Here is a 19,047-nt window from a genome sequence, read left to right as displayed (position 1 = left end):
CAACAACACCTACAGATACGTGGATGTTCTAAAGGCTTTTATAGATGTTTATAACGCCACCTATCACAGGACAATCAAAATGGCCCCTGTTAAGGTAACAAGGGATAATTCGTTAACGGTGTGGAGAACGGTGTACGGTGGGCGTCTCACACAGAAGGTCAAGAAACCGGATTTAAAAGAAGGGGCTCATGTCAGGGTTTCAAAGTTGAAGGGGGTCTTCACCAAAGGCTACCAACAAACATTCAGCGATGAGATATTCATAGTGGAAAGTGTGCAGCTTAAAGAAGGGGTATATATTTACAGGTTAAAGGACTACGCTGGGGAAGAGGTATCGGGTGTCTTTTACACAGAAGAGTTACAAGAGGTGCCCTACGACCCGAACAGGGTGTACAGGGTTGAAAAGGTTCTGAAAAGAAAAGGGAGCGGAGCCCGGCGACAGGCGTTGGTCAAATGGCGCGGGTGGCCCGAGAAATTTAACAGTTGGGTTCTGGCCAGCTCGTTGCACGGTGTGTGAGGTATAGCTGTAAACGCTATGATGGAGAACTCCCCTTTTTATATCACGCTGCCATCCAACGCTTCGAAGGACATGTTCCCAGACAATCAGATTTCGAGTTATACAGTGAAACTTGCAAAGCCAGTGGATTTGAAAGGCCCGTGGGAGGTGGCACTAATGGAAATACAGTACCCTAGAACTTGGAATACCTTTACAAAGGCCGATGTTAAATTTCATATAAAGCGACCTCAGGATGCACTGACCTATAACTTGTCTTTCCCGCACGGCTATTACCCTACCGTCGCAACGGTGGTCGATGCCATCAACAAGTCTATAGCCAGCACTGAAGCGTATGCGAATATATATCTGGTATTGGATCACGTTAGAAGAAAGGTGGTTCTTAAAGCCCCAGAGTTCAGTACAGTGTTTAAATGTAGTGGTAAATTACAAAGGGTTTTAGGGACCGTACAGCATCACCAAAGGCAGATGGATCCAGACCCTACATGCCCCGATATTAACGGCGGTTTTTATACACTCTACGTTTATAGCGACATTGTAGAGCCGCAGAGGGTCGGGGATAGTTATTCCCCATTGTTGAGGTGGGTCCCGGTGCAGGGTGAAAATAACGCAATGGTTAATATACAACATCACAAACTCGACTATGTTGCAATTTCTAAAAACCATTTTGACACTATAACCATCATGGTGTACAACGATCAGTCGGAGCCGGTCGCCTTTAAATACGGGAAAGTTATTGTTAAGCTTCATTTAAGGCCACGGCGCGAAGGTGACTATTAGACAGCTGCAATGGTCACCATGAAAACCTACGGGGATCCCTCGATGTACAGGGACTATTATAGAGTTCAGGCCGGGTATGGCGGTCCCCAACCCTACTTTCAAGGGGCTCCGGTTATGTATGGGGCGGGATTGGGGGGTTTCTTCCGGAGCATGTTTAGACGTGCCATGCCCTTTTTGAGAAGAGGGTTCGAAATTGCAAAACCTCATGTTAAAGCGGCAGCTACAAACATAGCCCAGGACGTTGTTGGCAGTGTAACGTCTGCGGTAGCAGAGCGCATGAATAGACAGCCCCAAGAAGGAGCGGGGTTGCTGTATAAAGCGCATGGTTTTGTTAAAAGGAAGCGAAGGGCATCGCTGCGTAGGGGGCCGCCAAGGCCCTATAAGAAGCGCCGGACTACTTCAAAAGGCCCTCACAAAAGAAGAGTCATAAGACGGAAGAGATCAACCAAGAAGAAGAGAACTCGTTCTAGTGCGAATATTTTTTAAAACATCGATCATGGCCTTCGTACACTGTGCATCGGGTGAATGCGCCAAATCTGAGTTAGATCTGTTTTCTCTCAAACCCACACAGACAAGCATTGAAAACAGTTTTTTCATGGAAGTGTCACCAATGGCCGCTCTGACACCCCTTGCACCGATAGAGTTTTATGTGTCGGGATCCACGGATATGTACCTTGATCTCAACAATACTCTCCTGCACCTCGTCTGTAAAATAACCAAAGCGAACGGTGACAACATCGAGGATGATGCTAGAGTGGCCCCTATAGCCTATCCCATCGCAACAATGTTTAATCAAGTGGACATTAACCTAGGCGATCGCCTCGTCACACAGAGTGATAACATGTATGCCTACAGGGCCTACATAGAGAGTATTCTAAATTATAGTCGTGATGCGCTGGACACACATCTTTCAGCGGGGCTCTTCTACCGAGATACCGAAGCGCATTTGGAGAACACAGCTTTGGACGGAGACAACGAGGGTTTTAAAAAAAGAGCCAGCTTCGTCGCCGGCAGTAGGCAGTTTGACCTCCTGGGGCGCGTACATTCAGACCTTTTCTTCCAAGACAAACTGTTAGTCAACGGTATTGATCTTAAGATCAAACTCAATCGTAACAAGGACTCATTCTGTCTCATCAGCGGTGATGCAGAGCAGTATAAACTGGTTATATTGTCAGTGAGCCTGTTTGTAAAGAGAGTGAAAGTGTCCCCAAGTGTCAGACTAGCCCATGCTGAAGCTTTACAATTATCGAACGCCAAGTATGCCATTGAAAGAGTTGCTCTGAAGATATTCAGCATCCCCGCCGGAACCCGATTAACGCAGCAGCAGAATCTATTTCTGGGGCAGTTACCGAAACTCATCATCATAGGGTTTGTGGACAATACCGCTTTTAGTGGCGCCTACAACTCAAACCCTTTCAACTTCAAACACTATGATATCAACTATGCCGCTCTGGTTCACGAGGGTGCTGTGATCCCCGCAAAACCTTTCACGCCGAATTTTGGAACATCAAATTTTGTCCGGGAATATCTAGGACTGGTCTCGATAACGGGGAAACAGCTGCGGGACTCAGGAGTAGTTGTTTCAAGGGAAGGGTATGCTGCAGGCTACACGCTGTTTGCGTTCGACCTGACGCCGGACATGGAAGATGGCGACCATTACAACCTGATCAAAAACGGAAATCTAAAAGCGGAAATACGTTTTACACAGGCACTGGCGGCCAATGTGAACATGGTTGTGTTCTCTGTATTCGACAGTGTTATTCAGATCAACCACGCCCGTCAGCTCATGTTTGACTACCATTGAAAAAGTGTAAAATAAAAATTAATTTTTTTTTTTTTTTTTTTAAAAAATATATAAAACGGACACTACTGAGATACGTGACTTCTTAAGTAGACATAAATATGCTAAGAAATACTTTCTAGGGGTATACCCTAGCGATGGACTACCTGAAAAGATAGGTCCGGAAAGGCCCCGTACCCTCGTCTTTAACACCGATCCCCATTACAAGGGTGGGGCACATTGGGCGGCACTGTTTCTGGATGTGGACAAGGTTATAGTGTTTGATAGTTTAGCTGAATTCCCTAAGCATAGTATTTATACAAAGCCGATATTCAAATATGTAAAAAAAGCATCACCCACTGTTGTGTATAATAAACTGCGGGTACAGGATCCTATGGCCATCACATGTGGGGAACATTGTATATACTTTATTAGTAAAATGTCTGAAGGTATAACGTTTAGAATTTTTTTAAATCTATACTCAGATGATTTAGTAAACAACGATGATGTTGTTATGAAATATGTGAATGAAAACTACAGGACAATGTCACACGTTGTTAAAACAGACTCGGGTCTCTGTCAAAAGTGTAAGGTCTTGTAAAGCTGTTATTTGTACTTGTGAGTGTCTAAAATAAAAAACATCTTAAACAAGCTTTCATCCTAGGCCTTTTTTTTTTAATCCGTACTGTGTACATTTTCAAACCATTCATAAATAAAAAGATGGCATACTCCGGCTGAAAATTTAAAAGTGTTTATTACAAGCATGTTTCAACACGAACATTTACATGGTTAAACATATAAAATGAAGCACATTTTTTCGAACCGTAAAAACTTTTAACAAAAAAAACTGTACATGTGTGCAAAATTAGATCGGTAGCCATGTGTTCATTTTGAATAGTCTCTTTTTAGGCCCCATAGGAAGATCAGCACGGTCCCGAGCGGGTGTTAGTTGTGGAAAGAAAGGCGATGTCGATATAGCGGGGCTCCTTGTAAAAATAGCGGGGGCCGGGTCTTTTAAACTTTCAAGCTTACGGCGATTCTCGGCATTTCCGATGATCGTGGAGGGAATGTTGAGTTCCGCAGCTGCATTTAGGAACTGTTCCCAGCCTCTAGGAGCTTCTCGTGTTGTTAGGGTTTTACCGTGTGTGAGACCCCGGACCAGATCATACATATGGGAACCAGCAACCGGCTGCCCTTTGTAAACGAATTCACCCCGGGCGTTCCAAGTGGTCAAATCTTTAGTAGTACTCATTTTACTGAGTAACATTTGCGCAGCCCCTCTATATTTCTGACTGATATTTTTTAAAAGGTCTAAGACAAAGGCATCAGTTTTGGGTGTGGGACCTATGTCATGAGCCTGCGTAGAGGGTCCAGGCGGCTGTTCAGCATCTGGGGTGTACAGCGTCAGTTTGGTTTTTTCAGAGGTGAGTTGCTTGTAGTATTGTAGAAAGTTTTGAAGGGCTCCTGAGTAAAGCCCTGCCTTGTCGTGGGGTTTTAAATCAGTCCGGTTCAAAATGGCTTTGATTTCCGCATCGAGACGATGTGTTTCGTTTTTGCGTATGTCCCAGACGTCCGTGTTAGAAGGGGACAGATGTTCCACCTGTTGCCGGGGCACGAGGTACATTTTGTGGGCGTGCTCCATCAGGATCGCGACAGTAGCCCTGTGATTAGGGGTATAGCTATACCTAACAACGACCCTATAAAGCCTCCTGACTGTTTGAACAGTTTTCTTTTGGAAAGGAGTGAAGCCCTCTTATTGCTGAGCTTCTTAATAATGTGGCGTTTCTTCTTCAGAACCCGGAACTGGCGCGTTGATATAGGGACATTACCTTTTAGGGTGTTTAGGGCTATTTCTGAAATGGCGGCCACTAAATCATCCGTGGCAGCGCAGAGGATGGCTTTTCTTCTCGCGGGGCTGGCCGTGATCAACATTTTTAGAAGTCCTAAATTACGTCGTAACCGAGCCGACATTGTGGGGACCTTATATTACAAGGTTTAGAGTGTAAATGTTATAAGCAGCTTTTTACTTGTTCTTTTTATAGTTTTTGGACACTGTTTTAGGCGTGTAGGCGACTGGGAAGTCCGGGGGTATTATGCCGGATCGTAGTCTGTAGTCTTCAAAAGTGTTGGGTTTCAAATCCACCAGTAAGTAGCCGTGGGGTTTTGCTGTAGCATCGTTAAAGGCATCCATGAAAAACTGGGTGTTGCCGGGGTACATTTGTTTAGCTAAAATTGAGATTTGAAGTTTGTCTCTAGGGTTTTTAAATAAGACCAGGTATGAGGCGTTGAGAGTTATGGACCGGCTGCTCTTGCCCTTGTAAAACAGGTTCTGCACTATATAGCATATGCTCAGATTGCGGTGGTGTGAATATTGCGTAAAAGCCCGCTCAAGCTCGGGGTGGTCCCCTCCTTCACGCATGAGGTCATCCACCACGACCATGTTTACAAGGTGATTTGGTAGCAAGTCATCGTCGTTGAGATTATCGGGGATACCCTCTATAAATCGAATGTGGGGAAATTTTAGGGTGAGCTCAGTGTAAAGATCCTGCCAGCATGAATAAAGCCACACGATGTTGTTAGGGGTCTGAGATAAAACACCGGGAGCGTTTTCTAACAGTTTCTTTATAAAAAAACTTTTACCGCTATTGGAGGGCCCCGCTAAAACGCAGGAGAATGGGTGCTGCAGTCTGGTGTCCATATCTGGGCGATGTTCAAACCTCTAATGGCTTTTAGTAACCGTAAGGCAGTGTTTTGTAGTCCGTTGTGAGGACCCGTTTGTCAAACACTACTCTTAAGGTTTTAAACATAGGCTGTGTTGTAATTTCCCATTTGTTCTTGGACCTGACTATGCTCGGATGGTTTACAACAATGGCTTTGCTATTTTTGTGATCGCTCGATGCAGAGTATTCGTGCACCAGGCCCTTCAGACTGTCAAAGTTTATTTTAATCGTATTGTTGACGTTTAAAGTGATACCTTTGACTTTCATGCAAACCTTGTTGCTTGAGGTCTTATAACTGTACGTCTTAGGGCCTGATGAGGTAAATTCCTGTCTATACTCCCCCTTTTCGAGCTCGCTGGTCAAATCCCCTAGATAATCACCCAGCGGAGGATCTTCATCACCCTCTTTACTCACAAAGATAACAGAGTCTGTGTCATGGTACAAACACCGTTCCTGAAGCTGGTCCAACAACCTGTAAAGCTCTAACCTGGCGTGAGCGGTTGTGAAGCATGCTATAAAGATGTTTATATTGTTACACGTTGTGGGGTACTCTTTGGCGTATTTCCAGCATAGAACGGCCGTCTCGTCGTCAATAAATTCACAACTGGATACGTCATAAACAGGTGTGAATATGTACTTAAAAAGCTCATCCGGATCTGTGACGATGGATGTGTTTGACAAATTGGTCCGCTGTGCGAACTTTCCCCACAAGGAGTTGAGACAGAGCTTAGCTAACTGCCGGCGGGCGGGGTTAACCTTAATGAACGCAGGTCTCAGTTTAATACCCTCGCGAGCTTTGTAATCAGCGATATACTTTTTCTTTGAGGGCTCATCGACACACCATTCTGGATACCCCGAGGCCTCCTGCTTGTCTCTAAGAAACAAGTTTATGTACTCAGAAAAGAGCTGTGTTGTTGTATTTGGAAAGTGCCAGACTTCCAGGATTTTACCAAGCCGATACCCTTTCTCTAGGGCCGTCTGCACCTCAATGGTACACCACGTCCCTTCCAGCAGCCTCTGCTCATCACTATGCCGACATTCGCTAAGCTGTTTACTTTCAGCGCAGGTACGGCATAGGGGGAACATTAGCTTACCGTCGACTCTATAAGGGAGCACCGGAAAGTAAAGTTTCCGCGGAGGGTGAATCTGACACTTAATGATTCCAAAGTACTCTTTGAGAGGTTTAAAGTTCCTGTATACAATTGTAGGGTGGCCCACAGGGTACAACTTCACCTTGTTCACAAATGGATACAGACTAGTGAAGTCGTAGTAATGTATTTTCTCACCAGGGCCAGCTACACGGTACAATTGAATGGCGTTTGTACGGCCGCCGAATAAGGCGTCACGGGGCTCCAGCGGTGAAGGTAGCTGCTGGCTCTTAATAAAAGTGCTCAGTGCGCCATCTTTCGATAGCTCAGTTACCCAATCATGTTCCCAGAGAGTTCTCAGAACAAACCCACAACTCTCAATATACTGCGCCTTTGCCAGAGTCCGGCGGTACAGATGTTCAAACGTGGTGCCCTGCAGTCTATTAAATTCATGGGGTTTGTAACACTGAGGGCAACCATGGTAAAAACACCCGTTGAACTCAAAGGCCGTTGGAACACCGTTAATTAATGCATACCCGTCTAGATAGTAGCGGCCTAGACGGTATTCGCCGCCCTGCAAAGCGTGCTGAATGAAGATGCTCTCATTCGCAGAGACGTACATGAGCCACTGAATAGAAGGTGTGGAGTAACGTTTCTGCTTGCCGTTATAGAGGTCAGGTGGTATTAAGGCGATAGTTTCAGACCTTAAAAACATGTGTTTATAAATAGACATGCACATTGAAGCCAGAGTAATGTTTTGAAATGGGTCCAGGTATACAGTTATTTTTTTTTCACGCTCGCACGGATCTGTTTCAATAAACACGACCCGCTTCGTCATAGCCACCACAACATCTCTGAATAGGTTGCATGCTTTTCGCAATATCATAACGTCCGCCTGACAGTATGCTCTCAATTCAGTTTGGAAATGAAACCGTTTTTCACGGTTTTCATCGTACCACTGTAGAAAACTCTCTTTTTCAGAGGGCATCATATAATCGCAACCATAACTGTCGGGCGGAGGCATAGGCCCGAAGTAATTCTGATTAGCCCATGTGTTAAAAAAGTGTGGGAAATAACCTTTACAGCCTTCAAACCCAAAGGCTTTTGGCAGTTTGCTCAACTTCATGGGTAGAAAATTCAAGGTGTCTATGAACCTAATGTCAAAAGGCACAACCTTAAGCAGCATTAGTTTGGAACCTTGGGTTATGAGACTAACGGGAAGCTTTTCATGTATCAGGTCCCTGATAATGAAAAAAGAATCATATGCTTTGGAGTTGTGAGCCAGAAATGTATAATCCTGGTATCGGGGTTGCATAAATGTGAGGAGGAAATCATTCACGCAAGCCCGACCTTCAAACTCCCAGCTCCCATCACCGGTTAGATGGTGGGCGTAAATATAGTTTGGTTGGTGCACCCCCGTCTCTTGCGTACACTCTATGTCAAATACGATATAGTCTTCTGTTTTTTTCTGGTAGTGACTTCTGAGCATGTAACACTCATGGGTTGTTCCGGCTATAAAAGGAGCTGTACACCTAGGGCACTGCATACCTTCACATTTGTGATCGACAGGTTTATAACGGCCGCAAGTCCCACAGTCGGCTTTAAGAACACATTGGGCGAGGCCTATGTGCGTGTTTAAGCAGTCTTGCGACCGACAAAACAGCTTGCACGTTGGACAGTTCACTTTCAGAGCATTGTCATTGACACAACCGTCCCTCTGACACATTTTACAGTGTAATTCACACTGGTGTTTGGTCCGGTTGTTGTATATGTGATCGCAATGCTCACACACATACTTGGCGCCTAGAAAACCCTTCAGGTTCAAGACACCGTAAAAGTGGTTTTCATGGTGTAGCACATACACGGTCTTGTTTTTCACACCTTCATTGGTAGTGAAGTACTTCCAAGAACCTGCATGGTATAGAACTTTAACCGTCACGGCGAAGTGATTCTCAAAAAGTCCCAGATCCCCAAAACCGACCATTTTGTCAGTCGGTATCTGAAGCGCCTCATGTGCTGCTACAGCCATCGCCATAATGACGGCGTCTGGGGTAGAGCGGTCCATCAATAAGCCTGCAATGCTTGCGGCCAGACACATGTTGGTAGCTCCGGTATTAAAATCGAGCAACCATCGTGATTTCTTGTCAATGATTTTACTGTACATAACGCTCTTTAAGGCTCTGGAAGCACCCCCCTCGCGCCCCCTAACAACGAGGGAGATGATTCTAAAGGACCCGTACGCCAGTAATTCAGCCTTGCTCTGTAAAAGTTTAGATAGGTTTTCTAAAAAAGTTACAGCGTCAAACACATCCCGAGATGACCGTCTGGTGAACAGGGGACTATTGAGACCCTGTCCCTGAAAACGCATCTGAAAGAAATCATTAGGACCCACATCGTGTAACAATCGTTCGATCAGCGTTTGCACAGCCTGATGTATAGCTATGATGCCATGATCTGAGGAGTGTAGGCGATCTAGGTTAACGAACCTAAACTCCTCATAGTGTTCTGTAGCGTTAAACCGCTCTACAACACGACTATACCGTCTCACACTTTCCATAAAAACTGGTTCTGAAGCCTCAGTTTGAGAATTACTGGTTGTTGGAGAGCTCCCAGGGGTGTGGTTAGATGTAGGTGTGTTTTTAGACCTTCTGGTAACGCAGAGTCTGGCTTTCTTTAACTTTTTTATTACCAGCTTGCGTTTTCTAGAGCTACCAAGCCACTCTGGCTTCTTATGGGCCCATCTGGTTTTTGGTAAACGACCCCCGCCGATCTGAACAATGTCTGGCTTGTTTACAAATGGTGACACTGACACTACAACGACTTCGGACGGGGCTCCTCCAGACTGCTTAAGGCTGAGACGGCTCGGACCGCCACCCCCAGACGGCCTGTAAAGACCAGCAGCACCTCCTAACTCTATATTTTGAGGTCTTATGGGTGCAGGGCTTGGGGGTTGACATGACCTCTGACTATTGAGCCCTCGTAAAACTCTTAGAGCTCTACTAAGCAGGTGCTGGGGCTTCTTTTCATATTTAGAACTATGGCCCCCTGTACTGGTAAATGTAGTTCTAACATTCCCCGGGTATGTACGCTCACCTAGTCATGACGGGATGTTACCCATGGCCACAATTGTTGAAGCGCAAGTTTGGGCCATTGTGTTTCTACACCGAGCCATCAGCTGTTTTAAAGCCTTTATGCTAGCTCTGGATGCCCCTCTATTACCGTCGTTCTTACATAGTTTTAAAGTTTTTAGACGGAGTTGGCATTTTAACTGTCTGAACGAATGATGGATTTCTTTAACGTAGTTGTCTAGAACTCTAGCCCGGCTTGAAAGGTTTGTTTCAAGGCCAGTACTTGTGACACTAGAGGGGTGATTGCCAACTCCCTGAGCATCCCCAGTTATAGGACATCGGCCGTTGTTATCACCCCCAATCACGGTTGAGGGATCAGAGCGGGACGTAAAAACAGGATTCCAGTGTGAACATCCAGGAGTTTGAGAGCCCTGATCATCGCTCGAGGGTGTTCCAAAACTCTGATTTTGCGTTCCGCTACACCCTATACTGCTGTCGGGGTATATTGATGATGATGGTGAAGACCATTGCGCACGGGCACTTGGCGCAGGACTGGTGGGGTCGTATGCCCCCGGGGGTGTATCGGGGGACATCAGACATAGGGATGCCGGGGCTTCAGAACTTTGGGTAGTACCAGCTAGAGCCTTAAGAAGCTCTATACAGTGGGAGTAGGGATCCTCTGCAGGGTGATCATTTTCCATGGAGGGGTCACATAACACAGCGGGGATAGTTGTACACCCTGGAGAGGTTAGGTCGAGGCCAGACACGCCGGTATTAGAACTCTGGGCCCTAGGGGGAGCCGGTTGTACCTTAACAAAATTTTTAAAAGACAGGTCTAGAGGCCCAGATTGTTGCTCAGGGTTCTGGAACTTCTTCCTACGATTCTTTAAGGACAGCCGATTTATTTTAGGGTTGCTGCACTGTTTTGGGGACCCTCCAGAGGCTTCACAAGGTGCAATCAGTTGGGCGCTTGGTGTTGTAAGAACGATAATGTCCGGATGGTCACACCCCAAACCCGGGATAGTTGTTGCAGAAGTGCCCGCTGTACTAGGTATTCCCTTTATGATGGATGATGCAGTGTCGTTATGAGTTGTACCTGGTCCAGGAGCGACGGATGTGGAGATGTTGCAGGGAGGGTCTCGGTGCTCGGGTTGGCTCACGAGTACCGATGACTTTGTGGGGTTTTGAACAGTCCCAGTGTAGACCTTTAAAGATGACATCCGCGGCTTAGGCTGAGGGCAGGCGTCTCCGGAGCTCTGGTGTGATGATTCTAGGACGTAAAGATAGCAAAATATAGATTAGGGCTAGTTAGAGCGGCTATACCTATGGGTCGGAAAGACGTTTAGACACACGCTGCACTGTATACACCAAACTCTACATTTTCTTAAACTCACCATGGTTTTTCCGGCTTGAGGGTCCCTTCTTAATGGGCGGGCCGTCCTTAGAACCAGGGGACTTCCTTTTGCGGGGCTGTTTTTTAAGCTTTCCATCCATATCCCGGCTCGCTTCATCCATAGGAGCCCCTCGGGATAAAAAACATAAAAAAATAATGTTACACATACAATATAATACATAGACTATACGAACTCACTGAGATGACCAAATATAGGTCTGATTGTTAGACCCTGTTAGGTTTTCAATGGGGGTACAAAAAGACCCCTAATATATACCTGCAGAAACGTTATCCTGTGACAAGGTGCTTGACCGCTCTTGAACATGGAGGATTTGTTGGAGAGAGGCAATCGCGCACCTGAGTTCTGCATCATAACCTATGTAAACACATGGGTGCCCATTAGAAGTAAAATAAAAAAATAACATTCCTGACAACGTCGTTCAGAACGACCAAGGTCCTGTAACTCACCTTGCTGCACGGTCTCCATTTGCACAGGGGGTTCCCCAGACTCTTGACAGTCCTGTGTACAAGAGAGACAGATTTACCTTTAAACATACCACAATTCATCTTCTACGTCCGAACCCTTCATAAAAGCACAACAAGGGTAGGACAAAAAGAAAAAAAAAAAAATTTAAAAATAAATTTAAAAAAAAATAAAAAAAATAATAATAAATAAAAAAAAAAAATTATAAATAAATTTTTTTTTTTTTTTTTTTTTTTTTAAAAATGTATCTATCAAGATTCAAATTGTTGAATCCCTATGTTCTGTAAGTATAAATACATATTGACAATTGTAAAACTTTTCTCAAAAACTATACACGGTTTAATAAACAAATTCCACATGGTGGCGCTCTTGCATAATACTACCTCTAGGACTGTCTCTATAAGACATAGACTGGAAAGTGGATCCTAGGATCCAGGCCTGGTTTTCACCTTAGCTGAACAAGGCTGTGAACCATGTGTGGGGGCGGAGCTCAGTCTAAATTCCTAGCTGAGCCAATTCCAACACCACACAGTCTTTGTTTTAAAAGAAAAAGAAAATGGCCGGATGTGGATGCAACATGTGTGAGGTCCTGGGTTTTTTCAAGGCAACAAAATCAGATCCAAAGCCATCCTGAACTAAGGTGAGTGGGCTGGGGTACTTGAGGGGTCTGAAAAGCTTTTAGCAGGGATAGTTATTTTTTAATCATTATTATTTTAATTTATTTCAATATTTTTTTTTATTTATATGCTTTTAAAAAAAACGACCTTGTAGGCCCCTAAACCCCTGTCCACACTTTCCACACAAACACACACAGATATATATATATATATAAATAAATATATATATATATATATATATATATTTTTTTTTTTAAAAGGCTGTCACATGGCGGCCTGGGGGTCTCTGAGCCCTGTGCTCAGGGACCTCATATTTGTATTTGTATTTTTTTTTTAAATGCTGCCCTATGGGGCCTTGGGGGCCCCAATCCCAAGGCCCCCAAAACGCTATTCATTTTTATTTCTTTTTTTTATATTTGTATGGGCCCTAGGGCCCTAGCGCGCGAGGTCAGGGCCCCACAGACCCGGGCCTCGCGCCATTACTATATATTTTTTTTTTTTAAACAAGCAAATGCCGCACTCTGGCGGCAAGCGATCGGATCCCCGAGACCTTGGGAACCCCACGAGGTCTTGGGGATCCGATCGGATGGTTTAATTAGAGAGAATACCGCACTGAAACACGCACGGCATTCTCTCTAATTAAACTTTCAACGCGGCTCTCAGAAGCCGCAGGGGTGTTCCCCAGCGGCTTCTGAGAGCCGCGTTGTTAATAATCCCATTTAAAAAAAAAAAAAACTGCCGGCAGAGGTCTCCGAGGCTGTAAACGCTCGGAGACCTCGTTATCTGGAAATAGGCATCTGTTATAGGTTAGCAATAGTTGGCCTTTGTTGTGTTTCAACTTTTAATTACTGGGTCTGTTTTCTAATTTAACCCCACCTCTGTCACCCCTGGAAAGAATGTAAGCCCATCTCTGTTTTAGATTAGCCATGCCACAACAACCTCTGTTGTGTTTCAAACTTTTAATTACAGGGTCAGTTCTGGGAACCCATGAAAGAATGTAGGCCCATCTCTGTTTTAAATCAGCCATGCCCCTCAACCTCTGTTGTGTTTCAAACTTTTAATTACCGTGTCAGTTTCTAATTTAACCCCACCTCTGTCACCCCTGGAAAGAATGTAGGCCCATCTCTGTTTTAGATTAGCCATGTCACAACAACCTCTGGGGTGTTTCAAACTTTTAATTACTGGGGCAGTTCTGGGACCCCCTGAAAGAATGCAGGCACATATCTGTTTTAGATTAGCCATGCCACAACAACCTCTGTTGTGTTTCAAACTTTTAATTACAGGGTCAGTTTCTAATTTAACCCCACCTCTGTCACCCCTGGAAAGAATGTAGGCCCATCTCTGTTTTAGATCAGCCATGCCCCTCAACCTCTGTTGTGTTTCAAACTTTTAATTACTGGGTCAGTTCTGGGACCCCCTGAAAGAATGCAGGCACATCTCTGTTTTAGATTAGCCATGTCACAACAAACTCTGGGGTGTTTCAAACTTTTAATTACATGGTCAGTTTTCTAATTTAAACCATCTGTGACCCCCTGAAAGAATGCAGGCACATCTCTGTTTTAGATTAGCCATGCCACAACAACCTCTGGGGTGTTTCAAACTTTTAATTACAGGGTCAGTTTCTAATTTAAACCATCTGGGAACCCATGAAAGAATGCAGGCCCACCTCGGTTTTAGATTTACCTCTCTACATTGATAGGCTGGCTCTAACATAAGCAGCATTTGACCATTCCCACTTTATTTATTTTTTGGATTAGCCAACAGTGTGGAGGTTTGACCAGACCGCCCACTTTGCAGCCCTGTGCAGAGGCCCCCTAACTGGCACTTGGGCATGAATGTCTGACATGTCCAGACCTGTCCCTCTCAGGCTCTGAAACCACTTGCACAACACTAAGTCATACTTTTTTTTTTTTTACACAGCTCATAGGCCAAAACCCAGGGGCTAGGACCCAGACACAGGGCTAACACGGGACACCACGTGTTCACAAACCACGTGACACCCCCATGCACGTCACTTCCGGGGAGGGCTTTCTGGGACACCGGAAGTCCCAGCCACCGGATATGACGTCATTTCCGGGGCGGGACAACTGTCACTTTTAATATGGTGATTAAAGGTATCCCTTCCTACTACTTCTGCCCCACGCAGCTGCCGTTTTTCTAACCACGGAAGCCACTCTGATATCATTCAAACGTATAGGAAGTGTGTGGAGCCAATGGTCCAGGCACAGACGGCTTTGCCTCTGCTCCTGCTTCTCTTTCGGCATACATTCATGTGAGTACATTTCTAGAGCTGCGGTTGTCGCCTGTTTGCAGGGGCCAGGCTTTTGTCTCTCCGCTGCAGAATCAATGTGAAGCTGGCGTTTTAGGGACAGAATCCTTGGTGTGCCATTGCTGTCCTTTCCTGATGACGTAAAGCAGAAAAATGCAATTTATAACAATGATCGACACTCTAAAACTCAAATATCTGTCATGCGTGTTGATTTTACATTTTGCTGACACTTCAAGCTAATTTTGGCAAAGCCGGTAGGTCGAGATAAAACATTAAACATGCCTTCTACTCTGTAAAAATAAAAGAAACAATGTTATTTTCTATATACAATGACTTTATATAAAAAATAATGTAATGCCTGGTGATTCAAAGTGCGTTTGAGATGTAAAACAATCCTTCATGCATTACAGTACAAGCGTTCAATAGAAAATGAATACGATACACCAGAGAGCCGAAAGCAGGAAGAGGGAGAAGCATCGTCCTCTGAGTTGACCCAGTGCCCACTCTGTACACATTTTAAATATTTTTAACTATAGGTCTAGCAGAAAGCTGCACTACCAAGCCAAAATCTAAGCAAAATGGATAAAGGGTTCTGATCCTTTGTCCCACTCTATGCATGATACTGTTGGCATTATCTAATATGTAAATTGCACCTCAACAATGTGATGGCTCAATAGGACTGAGCAAACCCATTTATGCGTTATTTTGTGTGCATTATTTTCAAATGTCTTGCAGATAGTTCACGGTGTGCCTAAGCCAGACCTTTAAAAAGAATGTCCTATGCCTACACAAACCTATTTTGTTAATGTTTGTTTCTGAATGTGATGAATTTTTCGCACTTACTTGCACAATTTTTCTCTGTCCTTCTATGATCTCACTGGAAATCAGTTCTAACCTTGTCTTTTGCTTATTGTCCCTTCACAACAATGTAGCACTAGTTCTAAAAGCTACTGATTCTCATTCATTGAAACAACGTTCGTATGTTTCTGCCTGAAGTGAGTGGAGAAAAGTTCATCTTCTATTTCAAGCGCATTACCCATTATTTTTACAATTATCTTGTACAGTAGGTTTTCATATGCATAGTAAATACTTGAGCTATAATTTCTCCTCTAAACTACTTCTGAAAAAAACACAGTGAAGGAGAAAATGATATGGTGTAATTTTGCATGATACTCTGCTACTTTACGGTGATACATTGCACTCCACCAAATCATGCGACTGTGATGGTCTTCAAGTGTAATACAACTTTTGTGAAAGCTAGACTTTGTGTATTTCGTATTCCATAGGCTCTGGAGTAAAGAGTACTTCTTGCTCATTGTTGGAGCCTGGGTACCTAGTGGTACTTACACCTTGTGCCAGGTCCAGTTATCCCTTATTAGATTAGAAGTGTTCTAGCAGCTTAGACTGATAGAGGTAGGTATAGCTGAGCAGCTCAGGCTGAACTAGGAGACATGCAAAGCTACTATTATACCACTTATATCATATAGCACTATATCACAAGAAACACAATACTCAGAGTTACTGAAAATAAAGGTACTTTATTTTAGTGACAATATGCCAAAAGTATATCAGAGGATATACTCCCTTAGGAGGTAAGTAAAATACACAAAATATACACACAAACCAAAATCAGGTAAGTAAACAGTTAGAAAAGTAGTGCAAACACTGTAGAATACAATAGGATGCAATAGGAGACAATAGGCCTAGGGGCAACACAAACCATATACTCCAAAAGTGGAATGCGAACCACAAATGGACCCCAGGCCTAGTGTAGGATGTAGAGGGTCGCTGGGAGTGTAAGAAAACACTAAGGGTGTCCAAGATACCCCACCCCAAGACCCTGAAAAGTAGGAGTAAATTTACCCTACTACCCCAGAAAGACAGTAAAGTCGAGATAGGGGATTCTGCAAAGGCAACAACTGACTGCAAAGCACTGGAGATGGATTCCTGGACCTGAGGACCTGCAAAGGAAGGGGACCAAGTCCAAGAGTCACGCAAGTGTCCGGGGGGACAGGAGCCCACTAAACCCCGGATGAAGGTGCAAAAGGGCTGTCTCTGGGTGGAAGAAGCCAAAGATTCTGCAACAACGGAAGGTGCCAGGAACCTATACTTTGGTCAGAAGATGTCCCACAGTGTGCTGGAGGATGCAGAGTTGTTTCCACGCAGAAAGACCACAAACAAGCCTTGCTAGCTGCAAGAGTCACAGTTGAAAACAATGGGTGCTGCCTGGGGCCAGGAAGGACCAGGAGGTCGCCCCTTAGAGGAGGAGACATAGGGGGTGCTCAGCAAGAGAGAGAGCCCATGCAGAAGCAGGCAGCACCCACAGAAGCACTTGAACAGGCATTCAAGAAATCTGAGCATGGCAGTCATCTCAACACAACAAAAGAGGGTCCCACGATGTCAGTGGTCAACTCAGCGAGTTGAGCAATGCAGAACGAAGTGCTGGGGACCTGGGCTGTGCTGTGTTCAAAGGATTCCTTGCAAAAGTGCACAGAAGCTCTAGCAGCTGCAGATCACCCAGCACACAGGATTACTGTCTGGCGTGGGGAAACAAGGACTTACCTCCACCAAATTTGGACAGAAGGACCACTGGACTGTCGGGGTCCCCTAGATCCAGCTCCTGTGTTCCAGGTACCAGGCTCATCAAGATGAGAGGGGACCCAGAGGACTGGTGATGCAGAAGTTTGATGCCGGCATTAGCAGGGGGAAGATTCCGTCGACCCACAGGAGATTTCTTCTTGGGTTCCAGTGCAGGGTGAAGGCAGACAGCCCTCAGAGCCCTCAGAGCATGCACCACCAGGAAACAGTCGAGAAAGCCGCCAGGATTAGGCGCTACAATGTTGCTGGTAGTCTTCTTGCCACTTTGTTGTGGTTTTGCAGGCGTCCTGGAGCAGTTAGTGGTCGATCCTTGGCAGAAGTTGAAGAGAGAGATGCAGAGGAATTCTGGTGAGCTCTTGCATTTGTTATCTGAAGAGAAACCCACAGGAGAGACCCTAAATAGCTCTCAGAGGAGGATTTGCTACCTAACCAGGTAAGAGCCTATCAGGAGGGGTCTCTGACGTCACCTGCTGGCACTGGCCACTCAGAGGTCTCCATTGTGCCCTCACACCTCTGCATTCAAGATGGCAGAGGTCTGGGACACACTGGAGGAGCTCTGGGCACCACCCCTGGGGTGGTGATGGACAGGGGAGTGGTCACTCCCATTTCCTTTGTCCAGTTTCACCCCAGAGCAGGGGCTGGGGGATCCCTGAACTGGTGTAGACTGGCTTATGCAAGGAGGGCACCATCTGTGTCCTTCAAAGCATTTCCAGAGGCTGGGGGAGGCTACTCCTCCCCAGCCCTTAACACCCATTTCCAAACGGAGAGGGTGTAACACCCTCTCTCAGAGGAAATCCTTTGTTCTGCCTTCCTGGGACTGGGCTGCCCAGACCCCAGGAGGGCAGAAACCAGTCTTAGGGTTGGCAGCAGCGGTAGCTGCAGTGAAAACCCCAGAGAGCTAGTTTGGCAGTACCCAGGGTCCATGCTGGAGCACTGGGGATGCTTGGGATTGGCACCTCAATACCAGATTTGGCATGGGGGGACAATTCCATGATCTTAGACATGTTACATGGCCATATTCGGAGTTACCATTGTGAATCTACACATAGGTATTGACCTATATGTAGTGCAGGCGTGTAATGGTGTCCCTGCACTCACAAAGTCCGGGGAAATTGCCCTGAACAATGTGGGGCCACCTTGGCTAGTGCCAGGGTGCCCTCACCCTTAGTAACTTTGCACCTAACCTTCACCAAGTGATAGTTAGACATATAGGTGACTTATAAGTTACTTAAGTGCAGTGTAAAATGGCTGTGAAATAACATGGCCATTATTTCACTCAGGCTGCAGTGGCAGTCCTGTATAAGAATTGTCCGAGCTCCCTATGGGTGGCAAAAGAACTGCTGGAGCCCATAGTGATCTCCTGGAACCCCAATACCCTGGGTACCTAAGTACCAAATACTAGGGAATTATAAGGGTGTTTCAGTGTGCTAATTAGAATTGGTAAAAATGGTCACTAGTCTGCAGTGACAATTTAAAAGACAGAGAGAGCTTAAGCACTGAGGTTCTGGTTAGCAGAGCCTCAGTGACACAGTTAGGCACTACACAGGGAACACATATAGGCCAAAAACTATGGGCACTGGGGCCTGGCTAGCAGGATCCCATTGAGACAGGCAAAAACAAACTGACACACAAGTAAAAATGGGGGTAACATGCCAGGCAAGATGGTACTTTCCTACACTCATCCACAATGTTGCACATTTGAGACCTCATTTGCGAGGTTTTGGCGTACAGCAGCGCTG

At 45.3% G+C, this 19,047-nt stretch overlaps 1 protein-coding gene and 1 long non-coding RNA gene across 2 annotated transcripts in view; one reads left to right on the top strand and one right to left on the bottom strand.

Moving 5' to 3' along the window:
* VOPP1 (VOPP1 WW domain binding protein) overlaps positions 1–19,047 on the top strand; it is a 459,612-nt gene that overhangs the window by 333,494 nt on the left and 107,071 nt on the right. The window lies entirely within an intron of this gene.
* Positions 10,579–12,059, bottom strand: LOC138258972 (uncharacterized). Its single transcript, XR_011198616.1, has 3 exons — positions 11,809–12,059; positions 11,342–11,716; positions 10,579–11,217 (listed from the first exon to the last, which is right to left on the bottom strand). It is a non-coding gene; the product is annotated as an uncharacterized lncRNA (long non-coding RNA).

Source organism: Pleurodeles waltl, chromosome 2_1, assembly GCF_031143425.1.
Source record: "Pleurodeles waltl isolate 20211129_DDA chromosome 2_1, aPleWal1.hap1.20221129, whole genome shotgun sequence".
NCBI lineage: Eukaryota > Metazoa > Chordata > Amphibia > Caudata > Salamandridae > Pleurodeles > Pleurodeles waltl.
This window is presented reverse-complemented; position numbering and strand designations above follow the sequence as displayed.